The 14,549-nt window shown below is 30.8% G+C and overlaps 1 long non-coding RNA gene across 1 annotated transcript; it reads right to left on the minus strand.

Annotated features, from left to right (window-relative positions):
• Window positions 1–711: 711 nt before the first annotated feature.
• Window positions 712–7,040, minus strand: LOC121125719 (uncharacterized). The gene is made up of 3 exons (XR_011782039.1): window positions 6,952–7,040; window positions 3,979–4,148; window positions 712–1,168 (listed from the first exon to the last, which is right to left on the minus strand). It is a non-coding gene; the product is annotated as an uncharacterized lncRNA (long non-coding RNA).
• Window positions 7,041–14,549: the final 7,509 nt, after the last annotated feature.

Consider the following 14,549-nt stretch of genomic DNA (forward strand, 5'->3'; position numbering starts at 1 on the left):
ATAAAACAAAGTCTCAAAGTTTTTTTTAAGGTGCCATGTAGATTCGAAAATGCACAAAAAAAAAAAAAAGAAAAGGAATTATTGTACGGACGGAAAAAGGGAGAAAGTATATTGAATACAAATTTAAAAAAAAAAAAATAATTAGGAAGAGGATTAGGTAATTAATTTCAGTATGTATCTTCAATCTTTAATACGGTTAAAGAAAGAACATGGCAAGTTTGCAATGACAATGACAATAAGTACATCACAAGGTGCAACATTGGAATAAATTGCTTTATATTTACCAAAATCCGTATTTTCACTTGTTATATGTTGGATTTTCAAGAGTCTCAAAAGGGAACTTGCAGGATTGTTATATTTACATCAAAAACACAGAAACATCAAAAAATGCTGTATACAAGAAGTAATTACAATAGAAATTTATCTATTATATAATTATAGTTTATAGTAGATCGTTTAAGTTTAGAAATCTATCATAAACAAGCTTAATATAGATATCATCTTTTTAATTTTTCATAGGCTATTCTGTAGATAGCGACTTCGTCCTGGTGTATGATAACATTCCTTTCCCCTACTGCCGACGCAATATTTTCGGGGGGAGTTATTGGTATTTCATAAAATAGTGGACATTAGTCAGATAGAGTTTTTTTCAAGTTCGAGTAAGACATGAGTCTACCCCTAGTAAATACTATTGCGGAACATTTATTTATATGATAATATCTATAGAATGTATTTCAGGTAATTTGTATGTGTTTACACATAGTTATATAGGTACATATATTTGCTTAGAGGAAAGTACACTTAAACAAACAATAAAGGGCGGACGAGGATTTTCACACACCATTAAATGGTTGTAATCATGGCTTTAATAATACTTTGTATAATATATTTTTGGCTGCAGAAACTGTTTATGCTTTATTAGTAGTATTTATCTAACTTCCGTGATTTTCGTCCAAAATGCCGTGTTCGCAGTCTACCTCTCCCTCCATAGTGCTCATGGATTCCCTCATCTATAATGTTATGATTTATGAGAAACTTCTCTTGACCCGTGAGCATTTTGATTCCTCTTGGGATTCCCTTTCGTAGGAACCAATTCGTTTCAGATAAAATGTGATCTAATAGAAAGGACGCTGTGTGTGCAGAAAAGGTACGGAGTCGTCCTGGAGCTCTGTCGTAGGGGTTTCATAGAGAATCATTAATGATAAACGTCAATTAAGTACAGTGAAAAGGTTTACGGTTTGATTTTCAACTCTTTTCGAATTTCGATTATGGGTAGTGCGGAAAAATTGGTATAGGGTATGATAGTTACCAATGCGAAATTGCTTTGTCCCACATCTCCATCAAATTATGAAAAAAGGCGAAAACTCTTTACTTAGTAAATATCGGTACTAACATGACATTTTGAGTTATTTTGTATTAAATAAATTTGACAGACCTTTTTCTAACCTATAAAAAGTATATTTAAAGTTTTTCTTCTAAACTAATCTTATGGATTAAAAAAAGATAAAAAAGTTAGGGAAGATCGAAGATCCATGTACGCGCGCATCATTTTTTTTTACGTTTATATCAAATTTTTCTTTGGTATTATCTTTTTTTTGCTCCATAGTAGCATCTAGTAGCCTTAGAAAAAAACTTTATTAATATCTCTTATAGGTTAAAATAATGTCTATCATTATTAATTTATGTAAAATAAGGATTAATTCTGTATTTTAATCTCTTTTGACGAAGTAAATAACTTTTGTCTCCTCTCAAACTTTGAACTTGATGTGCTACCTAAAGATGAGATCATAGGATAATAATGTTTTGCATATGTTATATCTTTACTAAATCTAACTTTTTCGAACAAACCGTAATCGAAATTCTAAAATAGTTTGAAAAAAAAACAACCCTGCCTAGTGCGCGTTCTTATATTTTCAATGTCTCCCTCATTTTATAATGTTTCAAAAATATATATTATCTGCAAAGTGGGGTGACAGTCTGTATCTCCTAGGCTAATATAAGTACAGTTTGCTTGAGGGTGCAGGTGTCCTTTGCTCCCGGTATATGAATGATAATCTTCGAGTCCTTATAACTTATAAAAATGTGCGCATGCTGAGAAGAATTTTAACAGGGCCCTCTTTGTGATGGCTATCATACTTATAGTTGTATTATTTTGACGCAATACGGCGCCACTCTCTGATGCCTAGTTTACAAACTAATGTAAGTAAACAAAGATCCATGCTGTATTGTTTTACAGTGTGTACACGTGTTGTTCAGTACCCCTCTACTATAGTAGATCGGAGTACTACCACTTTTAAAACGATACTTCAAAACTGGTGTTAGATCTGCTACTTTACTAAACTGGTAATGGAACGGTACTTTTTTTAAATGATATTGGACCAATATTTTATTAAACTGGTTATATAACCAGAATTTTTATTATATAAGCATTGAAAAGATCCAAAATACCGATATTTATTTTGTACCTGCCTTTATGACAACACTATCCTGGACCGGTCTGACACCGTTATTATTTTTGTAAGACCAAACTAATTCAGACCAGATTTACACTTAATTGGCCTCACTCAAAATTAAGTTTTTTTAAACTATAGAATAAGTGTAATGTCACGAAAAAGGAAATATCTATCCCACGCTTTAAATTTTGGTCTACGACTTAAATTTCTATCGTGACCAAATACCAGTTCAAATTGGTCTTGAAAAAGTACATAAGACTGGTGTTGGATCGGCACTATGATCATTCTTTCCCCTTCCCCCCTTTTGGTCTGTGTTTTATTGGTCCGATCTTTTTTTTTTTTTTTTACTATTTAAAGGTTCTAAAGACCAATTAGACGGTACTTCAGTCCTATAGTCTTAGATATCTTTTATTTTCTTCACTCGTAATAAGGATTGAAGAATATAAAAACAAAGGAAATAATGAATAAAAGCTAGAATGTTTTATACTTGAATATTATACTTTTTAACCAAACACCTGCTACTTCAAATTTAAGGTAGTTTGCCCTTTGAAAGATATTATGATAAAACATCTGGACCTGAAATGTTGCAGTTAGTAATTACATTATTTTAGCTGCGGTAAATTACCATAAAATACCATTAAAGATCCTCCCTAGAACATATACATTTTATTAGTACCGGCCTGATAAAACTGTAGCCTCTTTATTTTTTTTGGATCGAAAAGATAAATACGACTCGGACAAATTCTCAACATTATTGTGTATCACTCAGAAAAATATATCAAGATCTCCAATTAGCACCATTATGACCAAACTTAATTATATAACATGACGTTCCTCCAACCACTACTAGAGGGAGCACGTATCAAACTGGGGTACTGGTTAAAGACCATATTTTTTAAGTATTCCAAGGGATCTTCTACAAACTACCTACATCTCCCAAATAAGATGTTCTTTCCCTTACAAAAGTTACTTTGTGTTGACAAAAAACTGTCACGAACATGTAGTAATCATTTCCTTCCCATGGACAAATAAATTTTCGTTACAAAAAACTTCCTACTTTTGAAAAGAAGGAATGGTCTAGAATAAAATGCTATTTGTCAATGGAACAAGTACTTGGAAGTCTTTCAAAATTATGTGCTTAAGTGTTTATAAGAAGAGAAGCGTTGAAAAATATAAGAATGTAACTTGATAGAGTGCCATAAATAAGGACTGATAATGGTATTATCAACACAAACCTCCTATTCATTGAATATTAGCAAAACATTGATAAATTGTATTAAACTTGTATATTGCAAAATGCCATAAATAAGTTTTCCCATGACGTAAAAATGAATAGACAGCACCACATAGAGGGAAATTGTATGTCATAAAATTCAGTACATATCTTCCATCTACGGTGGCACTGCTCATTTGTGACGTCACTGTTGTACACTCGTTGACTAAATATCAATACAAAAAGGTGTCAAATATGGGAAAATGGGAATTTTCAATATAAATCATTATTGATTCTCTATATAATTTGTACCTAGAAGGATTTTTATAAGGACATGGCTTGACTGGATAGAAACGATTCATATCCGAGGACCAATTATTTCCCTCGATCAGTTTATTGAGCCGATAGAAGGGAGAACATGGTGGAAATGGAGCCGTGACTTGCGGAACATGTACTATAATGCCAGTTATTAACAAAAATATCTGCAAAAAAAAGAAATAAAAAGTATTCTGACAGATTAATAAAAGCATAACAAGGAGACAAATTTTTTTTTTTTAGAAACAATAATGACCTTCATGGAGGACAACTTTGAACAAGCTAAAAGATTACAATCTGATTTTCATAAATACAAACATTGTATGATCCTATGAATATTTTTACACAGACAAATTAATTTGAAACATGCTTAATAAACGCATGTAGACATGTCATTAACACTTAAAATACCAGACCATTTACTTGTCGTATTACCCAACTAAGTCAACATATTGGACCCAAATTTGCTCCTCCGGATCTTTTTATACCTTCATCGTAAAATATGGGTATATTATGTGGTGTTCTTGGGTTTCAAAAAAAAAAAAAAATTGAAAAATTTAGTAAAATTAAATTTTTTTGGAATTTGAAAAAAAAAAATCCATAGCTATTCACAAAAAAATTCAAAAATCCAGAGCTGTTCACAAAAATTTCAAAAATCTTCAAAAACATTCCCGGAAAGTTATATTTTTTGGTCAAAAAATTTCAAAAACTTATTTTTTTGGAAAAAAATTCAAAGATTCAAGGCTTTTTACAAAAAATTCCACAGTTAGCTCTACTGCATAATTTGCCCGAATGACCTTTTTTTAAACAAAAAAATCTTTTTTTTTTTTTTTTTTTTTCATCTTTACCGAAAAAAGAAGTTTTAGTATAAAATAAAAATTCCTTATTTTTTGGGGGTGGGGGCCTACAACCCACAAGCCTATCCCTTACGGACACCCTTGATTAACCGATTTCTATCGGAAAGAACAAAGAAATGGCACTAAAAAGAATATCCCGTTTTTTGCTTGTAGTTAGCTACGAGTAATTACTTATTGGAGAAGCAACCTTGAAATGAGTCTTTGTAGATTATTTGACAAAAGTTTGAATTAGATATTCTTTGTACATATGGGAATTTCTATTATTCTGCAAATTCTTTAATAGGTTTTAAGTATTGTAAATAAATCAAACGTATTCTAACTTGCAAAACATACTAAAAAACTGAATTTAATTACTTTTGGGTAACCAAAATTTTTGCTCAAAATGATATTTTACTACACTTTAGAAGTAATGGTATGCTAAGTAAGGGGTGTAAACAGGATTATACTTTGGGGTAGGCTTGGTTTTTGAAATTTTGCTTAAATTTTTTTTTCAAAATCCGTATTTATTCACAAAATATTTCAAAAATCCATATCTATTCATTAAAAAATCCACAACCTTCTTAAAAAAATTATAAAAATTGAATTTCGGCTATTAAATTTTTTTAATAAAATTCAAAAATCCAGAGCTATACGCAAATTTTGAAAAATCTACAGTTTTTTCCAAAACACGAATATCTTTTGGAAAAAAATTACAACAATTAAATTTCAGATATGAAATATTTTGAAAAAATTACAACAATTAAATTTCAGATATGAAATATTTTGAAAAAATGTCAAAAATTCAGAGCTATTTAAAAAAAATGTAAGATGTCCACTATTGTTCACAAAAATATTATTTTTGTGGAAAATAGTTAAAAAAATTAAATTTCAGGTATTACATTTTTTGGAAAAAAATTTAAAAAATCTTTACCTGCTCAGAGAAAAATAAATTTTTTGAATAAAAATTTAAAAAATCCACAATTGTGGTCAAAAAAATCTAATTAAAATTTTATAGTAAAAAGCAAAAACCATATTTTTAGTATTTAAAAAACATCTTTATAAAAATATTTTACTATGTACTAGTATACAATCTCATTATATTTAAACTATATCTTCTCTTAGTTAAAAAAAAATAGTTATGCAACCCTACAAATGTAAGCTCGTAAATACATTCCCTACCATATATAGTACAATTGAGCGTAAAATTTAAGGTAATTACCCTGCAAAAATGTACTACCTGGTAAATGCATTTTATGAATTAGGTATTCAAAACACGGATTAAGAATTTAAAAAATTAACAATCTAAATTATGTTAATGATGATAGCAATATTTGTATGTCATAGCTTCAATATTCGCGAAGATATAGTCACCCAAATGTTGAAAGGTAAATATTACAGTTCAAGCTTTTGTGTAGATAGTATGTTTTCGGGCTGGGCCAACAAAGTGTATAGGCATATACTGACTCAATTGCCCCCATTTGCATTATATGCTATGTTTTTGTACTTGTACGAATGAAAAATATTCTATTAGACTGAGAAAACAATCTGTGTTAGATTTAATATCTACACGTACAGAGTCACAAATGTTAATTATGGCCAGTTGAGGTCAATATGGGATGTAGGACGGACAATTAAATTTCAAAAATGGGATCAAATGGGTCGAATGAAGTATTTGAAGGGTCAACATATTTGCTTTTGAAAGAGTGCGACATTTTGTTTGACATGATTTACAAAAAATATATACTTAAATAAATTATTTTATTTTAACTCCCGAAAATGGATTCAAATTGAATTTTCTGTAAAAGTATAAATCAATCATAGATAGTGAACCAAAATAGTTGTGTCAAATGGAATTGTTCATTTTATGTTTAGTATAATTTATTTTTTTTTCCCTTGTACAAAAAAATAGTTTCTGCTGAGGTTAAAAATAGCTGAATTTAGCAATGTTTGAAGACTCTCCCGTAGTTTTGGATGAGTCCTTGGACTTTTGGTTAGAATATGAAGAACTAAAAATGGCAAAATCTATCTTACAAAGTTTTCAACATGCAGAATAATACTAAATTACATACTTCATAATAATAATTATCACGATTCAACCAGACGGGATAAAAGAAGTAGTAAATAAAAACCCTACCTCCAGGACTCGAAGTAACATATTTAGTTAGGAATTCATGGGGATCACACAAAAATTCGGTCTCTCTAGTCACCTTTTAGAAGAACAAGTAACGTCGTTCATTTATACATTAGACATCTTTTTACTAAGATATTTACTATAATATAAATACATCAAAAATAAAAAGACGGGAGACTTCAACGCGCGCCTTTTTTCTATGGTTTTTGTATATTGGTATTAGGAAAGGCTTGATGGAATAAAAACACATGCCATTTATTGTAAATGTTTAAAGTGTAGGAAATAAGTAGTTGATTCGTTGGTGATTTTCTAAGTTTACTGCCTGATAAAATATTTTCTATGGGATTAAGCGCCAGAGAACGCTAGGGGACTCCATGACCTTAATATGCTTCTTCTGAGGCGACTCCTTTTTTGATTGGGTTGTATTTTTTTGGGTTATTATTCTACTGGTAGACCCATTACAATACCCATTTTCAGTTTTCTCCATTGAGTGAAGGAAGTTGAATAGATATCCTATGAACAAATTATTTTATCTAAAAAAAATTCAATTAAAAAAAAAAAAATTCAATTCCTTCAATTCTTATCCAGAAAAAAGTTGCTCTTAGTTATTTCGTTTGTGCTTCCAAGACCTCGCAAAAAAAGTCTTATTTTTCCTATTATTTAAGGTAGAAGAAATAAGTATTTGATCCCTAGACGGTTTTGTAAGTTTGCCAAATAATAAAGATTATATATGGGATTGAGGTCCGGAAACTTGCTAGAACAATATTTCACATTAATTATTTTTTCTTCTTCAGACAATCCTTTGTTCTTTGTCCGTAATTTTGGGGTAAGTGTCCTCATGGAAGACTCATTACACGACCATTTTCATTGCCTCGCTCTGAGGGATGGAGTATGTCTCCCATGATTTATCAAAAGATTCATTTCTATTATGCATCAACACTTGGATGCGGTGAAGTAGTCTTTACCCCTTAGCAAATAAACAGGTCACTCCATGACCTTAATGTGCTTCTGAGCCAATCTTTTGCTCCTTGTCCCGTTATTTTGTGTTATTGTTGTGCTGGAAGACGAGCCATTAAACAAATAATTTTAAGTGACCTGCTCTAAGGAAGCTCATTTTCCCGTCAATGCTGTGAAGTTGCCTTTATTCTTTTGCAGAGAAACAACCCTAAACAATATGTTTCCAATCTCATGCTTGATGGTGGGGATGGTTTTCTTCGGGTTATACTCAACATTTTTCTTCGTCAAAAAGCATTTTATCTGTTCATATAATGTTTTTTTATATTAAAATGTTATACCGTTCTCATTTTTGTCAGTAGGAAATTTACAAAATCGGCAATGGATCAATTACTTATTTTCTCCACTGTAGGTACTAAATTTATATAAAATTGGGTAAAAAGAATCAGAATCAGAACCACTAAAATTGAGGTGAGGTTCTGTTATGAACCGGGAATGTGTAGAATCAAAGAATCACATCTAATTTTAGTTGTATTGAATAGTACAAATGAAGTAATTATTTGATCTCTTGCCGATTTTTTAAGTTTACTGACTCATAAAAGATTTTCTATTGTTTGAGGCCAAGAAACTGGCTACGTCATTTCATGACCTTTCTGTTTGTCTTCTTAACCCATTCCTTTGATGCTTTGGCCGTATCTTTTGGATAATTATCGTATTGGAATATGCATTACACAGCCCATTTTCATTGCCTCAACATAAGGTAAGGAGGTTGTCGCCCAAGGTGTTCGGGAGTCCATCCTTCCTTCGATACATTTATTCTTTCTTCTTAACAGAGAAGCAACCCCCAAACATAATGTTTCCAACTGCAAGTTCTGGCGTCAGCATATTTCTTCCTCCATACACGTTTTGTTAATGTAATGTTCCTCATTATTAAAATATTACGTACGATTAAAATTATAAATTTTTCTTTTATTTGTTTGTGGGCAAACTTAAAAATCGGCAAGAGAACCGAATACTAATTTTCTCTGCTCTATGCATTCCACAGTTGTTTTTAAGAAACATCCTTTTAGTTTACTTTTTGTTGATGGTTCACATATTTGACAAGATGTATCCAAATAAGTGTGTCAATAGTAGTATTTATCGAACATATTGATAGTGAGACACGCATAGTCACGCGATCAGGAGCCTTTAATAAACATGCGTAATTAAAACATCACTGATTTATTGATAGTAGAGAAAGTAACCATTTAATCCCTTTCCAAATGTTGTAAATTTTCCCATAGTTAATTATTTTCTATAACATTGAGGTCCGACTTGCTAAGCCCATCCATGACTTAAATATGCTTCTTCTCGATTCACTCCTTGTTACTTTGGTCGTATATTTTGTCATTGATGTGATGGAAGACCAATTACTCAATCCATTTTTAGGACTGCTGCCTTGATGAAAGGAAGTTGTCGCATAATATTTCCTGGGTACATGTCCCTGTTCATCCTGGCTTCGATGCGGTAAAATTGCCCTTTTCCTTTAGTAGATAGACACCTCCAAAACGTATGTAACTTCATTCTTCCTCCAACCCGACTTTTATTTGTTCATATAATGTATCTTACTGTTAAAATAAACCTACCATAAAAGTCAGAGATCGTTTTTTTTTTGTCAGTGGCTAAACTTAAAAAATCCGCAAAGGAATCAAATACTTTCAAAAATTCACAGTTTTTATAAAATATAATGCTATCCACTTTGGCATAAAAAAACGGATACCCTCAAATAAAATTTTTGTTCAAATTGCCTTTAACAATTTACAAAACATGTCCATTTCCAAAGGTTATTTTATATGCATCATCCATCGTTTATATAAAAAAATCATTAGATTCTAAAGTTTTAATGGAAGTACAGTTAGTTGCTATCATACATTGGTGCGGTGAGGAACATGGATTTGCGTTCGAAAATAAATAGCGTCAAAAACTGATTTGATAGAATATTTAATAAAATTAAACTAATTCTAATTTAGCTTTTCATTTTTTATCGGTGAGATTTAAAAAAATTAGTTAATAGCTTCAATTTATAATGTACAAAAATAAGAACATGGTTTATTGCGGAAAATCCATCTTTTTTCAGACAATTAAAAAACACCAATAAATATTTATGTAATTCACAAATATAAAATAAGATATGTTGTTAGTTGAATTTTTATCTCTTTGTATTTAATCCTGAACCCTTTAAAACATCTAATGAAAAGTTTTTAGTTATAGATATGTTCACTGCTAAAACGATATGCCTAGTCAAATTTGGTTTAATAGCCACCTGCTTTAAGCGTGTTAGAGAACTATAAGCCCAATCATAGTTTTCAAATTTTTCAATAGTTGCAAAATTAGGAAACCTGACTTTAGAAGTATAAATGTGGCCACAGGAGGTTGCCGGAGGAGCTGTAGCCCCCCCTTCATATTAAGGATATTTTTCTTTTTAATAGCTAATTTAATATTTGATTTAAAAAAAAAAATAATATTTGAATTTCTTATTTTATTTAATATTTGAATTTCTTATTTTATTTAATATTTGAATTTTTATTTTATTTAATATTTGAATTTCTTATTTTATTTAATATTTCAAATTTTATTTGATTTAATATTTGAATTTCTTATTTTATTAAATATTTCAAATTAAATTTGATTTTTCGATTTTTTTTTCCATAAAATTTAATTTCTTGTGAGGAACTATGGATTATCTTCAAAAAATTAGATTTTGTGTAAATAACGATGGATTTTTGATTTTTTTTATACAAAAATTTAGTTTTTTAATTTTTTTTCCAAAATATTTTATATTAGAAATTCCATGTTTGAAATTTTTTTTCAAAAAATAAGATTTTGTGTGAAAAACGATGGGTTTTTGAATTTCTTTCAAAAAAAATTTAAATTTTGAATTATTTTCCAAAAAAATTTATGTTTGAAATTTCATTTCTTGTGAACGGGTGTAGATTTTTTATTTTTTGTAAATAGTTTTGGTTTTTGAAATTTTTTTAAAACATTTTATCTTTTAAATTAAATTTTTGATTTTGTTTTTTTAAATAGCTAAGGATTTTCGATTTTTTTTTCCTTTAACTAACTACTTAATCCATTTTATTCTAGTGGTACCTTATGGTACAACCTAAACTGTCAATAAGTAAAAATTCACTTGTCTAAATTAGTTGAAACTTATAGATTATCTTAAAAGTACATTCAGCTTCTACGTTTGCTAATTCTACTGAGTTCATTTTATTACGAGGTACAAAAAAACAAACAGTTTCATTATGTCGACACATAAAAAGTAACTTAAAATTATGATTTTTTTTTTTACATATATACCACAATTTAATTGCAATTATACTTTGACAATTTTTAAAGCCTAAGATTCATGTATACTTGAAGAAGTTGACTTTTTGTTCTCCAAGAATTAGGACCAAAGGAAAAACTTCTAACTTCATCATCCATCTCAATAGAAGCCTTTTATTCGGAGCGAGGGACAACGGGATGAAAATTCATCCGAGAAGCACTACCGGTCTTCATAAGAGAGTAGATTTAACTCCTTATATAAGATAAAGTAGTCTATTAAAAAAATGGGATCACTCAAAAAAGTCCTAAAGAGATCTATCTTTATTTTTTAAATAAAAGACGGAGTATTTTTTTATAATTTGAGCTTGATTACTTTTTAAAACTATGGAAGATGTATAAGTTATAAGGGTCTACGTGAGAGTGTCGTTTTTCAACAATTTTGAGCCTAAAAACGGAAATCTGTCGAGTTCAGAGAGGATACAGAATCCATAAAAACACTCTTATAATCATAAAATACCTTTTTAAATCAGTTTTATTCATCGCACTTCAATTTGGTGATAGTCTTAATGATGAAAAATGTATCTGAGTGATAATAGTCTCGAATGACTATAATCTCATTTATTTTTGAAACCTCAATACCCAGAAAGAAACTGAAATCAGTATTGGGCTCAAAGATAAGTTTTATTCTTGGCTTAATTTCATTGGTGGACATTTTGACATATAATTGTTCCCCTGTGTAATAAGCCCTTTGTGCATTGTTTATCGTTAGAATAATCGTGTTAGAAGTAAACCATTTTTATTTATCCTACATCATAAGAATATTCTTGTATAATAACATAATGTCAGTCAATAATCTTTTGGTTTGATGGCTCCAGTAATAGTTGATACGATCCTATGGCTTACCAAAACCATTAAAGATTTTATAGGTTATGTATGATCTCACTAATCAAGGGTTAAGCAAGTTTGTCTACAAATAGTGACAAGCTCTTTGGGCCTACATAAAATGAACCAATTGTATGTCTTGCTTCATTACGCCAAGATTGTGTGTCAATTTCCTTATTGGTTCATATACAAAACACGATTAAGATCGTTTTTTTCAAGGCTATTGTTACGATCCATCATATGAAAGACCATGGGAATTAATAAATTGTTCAATACCTTGTTTTTTCAAACATGTACGTCCAATTCAGCAGCTTCCTTGACCAAAGTGGACTTTAATGAGGGATCGTAGAAGGCTAAAAGATGTCACTATTCATTTGACCTAATATAACAAATTTGATTTAAAAAAACAAAAACAGTTTACATATCATAGCTTTAGATTTTTACAAATTCAAATGTAAAATTAATGGTGGAACCTTACATACTCGTACTAAATCGGACCCACGGAGGAGTTGCAGATTTATATTAGGTTTAGTAAAAAGTTATGTGTGTTTTTCTCTGGATGTCTTTAGCGAGCTATATCTCACGATTAATACATTGCATTTAAAAAATTTAGAGTATGCTTAAGTGTTGAGCTTACACTACAAATAAAAAAGTTCATTTGTAGTTAGTTGTTTGGTGAAGTGTGTTACAGCGCTCCAAAAGGAAATTGAAAATAAAGATAATGTTTGCACATTCTTCTACAGCAGCCATGGTTGGTGAAAGGGCGGAGCATGCAGCTTGCCCAAATAGATCTTTAATCACGTCCCCGAAGCTCCAAGAGTTTGAATAGGAGATTGTATCACACCTGCCCTTAAGTCCGGATCAGGAACCAAGTGGTTATTACCTTTTCAACCATTTGCTAAATTTTCTTGATGATGCAATACTGGCCTCAAGAAAGAGTTGTGAAAATGAGCTGGTCAAGTTTTTTAGCAATAGGGACAAGGAATCCTTCAATCGAGGAATTTTAAAATTACCTTCAAAATGGACAAAAGTTATCCAACAAAACTGAACATATTTGATCTAAATCGGATAATCCTAACTATGTTAATTTTATTGTCAAAACAAAGCAAAAAACATCTTCCCCTTTTATGAGGATGATGTAATTGATTTGTTAGATCTTGTGGACTTATACATAAGGATTTGATACCTGCCAAATTTTATAGGTTTTATCACTGACAAACAAACTAAGGGTCTATAATTGTTATGGTAAGTAATAGTTTAATAGTGAGGAATATTATATCAACAAAAAATTGTTTGGAGGAATGCTGAGGACAAGTACTCTCTAAATCTTGAGTGGTAACCTCCTTTCATAAGAGCAAGGCACTGAAAATGTGCTGTATAATGGGTCGAACAGTACGACAAAGGAACAAATAAGTGTTTCAAGACGAAGAACTTGTGGTCTAGCGAGTCTCTGAACCTCAATCTGATAAAAATCTTTCTCAGTGGGCAAACTTACAAAACGGTCTAGAGATTAAATACTTATTTTTCTTCCATTGTAAATCCTTTGTGAGTCTTCCACCTTCCAGCGGCGTATTAAGACTATTATCAAAGTCGTCGATGAAGGCTAACTTGAAGATTTTTAAATTAAACTTTGTAAAAATTCCAGAATCAAAATGTCTAGTTTTGCATTACACACCCTCTATGTTGTTTAGAATATACCCATCTAAAGATATAATAACATATTATGATATAATATAGCTAGGAGTTATAGGAATATACTCCTATATTGATATACAGTAAAGGTTGAATCCCTTTTATGTGTCAGTCCCATTTTGACATTTTCACAATTCCCCTTCATTCTCATAGACATAAGGTCTTTACTTTTTATTCATATAAAGTTTGATTTTTGAGGCTTGCAATGTGGTAATAATGATATTGCGCTTCATACTCTTCCCATGCTAAGCCAAGAAAGACGTTCCGAGCTTCGATATTCGGTGCCCTTGTCCGATAGGGCCTATCTTCGTTAGAAGGAAAAGTCGGATTGGTTGGCATCTGGTGAGTATGATGGCCATATTGTTTTCGTCCAGAACATAATGTTGGTTTCCAAAAAGGACTGCGTAACCTTTGCTGTCTATACCGGTCCACCATCTTGTTTAAGTCACACATTACTGTTCGTATCAAGCCATGATCCAGGGTATCGACATAGTCCTCAACATGTCGATGTAGTCAATAGAGTTGGGCTTGAACCCTGCTGTGAACCAGATTATTGCACCACCAGATCATTGTATACAACAAATCTTACAACAAGGACTGGAAGCTCTGGCAAGAAGTAATAATTTAATTGGTGCTCATCAACAGAAGCCTTGAGAGCTTTGTGATTTGGTGACCTTGTCCAACAGACCTCAACACGATATGCCGCCAGAAGGAAAAGTTGAGGAGGTTGGTATCTAGTGAGAATGGTGGTTACATTATTTTTAGCC

This window comes from Lepeophtheirus salmonis, chromosome 10 (assembly GCF_016086655.4).
Source record: "Lepeophtheirus salmonis chromosome 10, UVic_Lsal_1.4, whole genome shotgun sequence".
Taxonomy (NCBI): domain Eukaryota; kingdom Metazoa; phylum Arthropoda; class Copepoda; order Siphonostomatoida; family Caligidae; genus Lepeophtheirus; species Lepeophtheirus salmonis.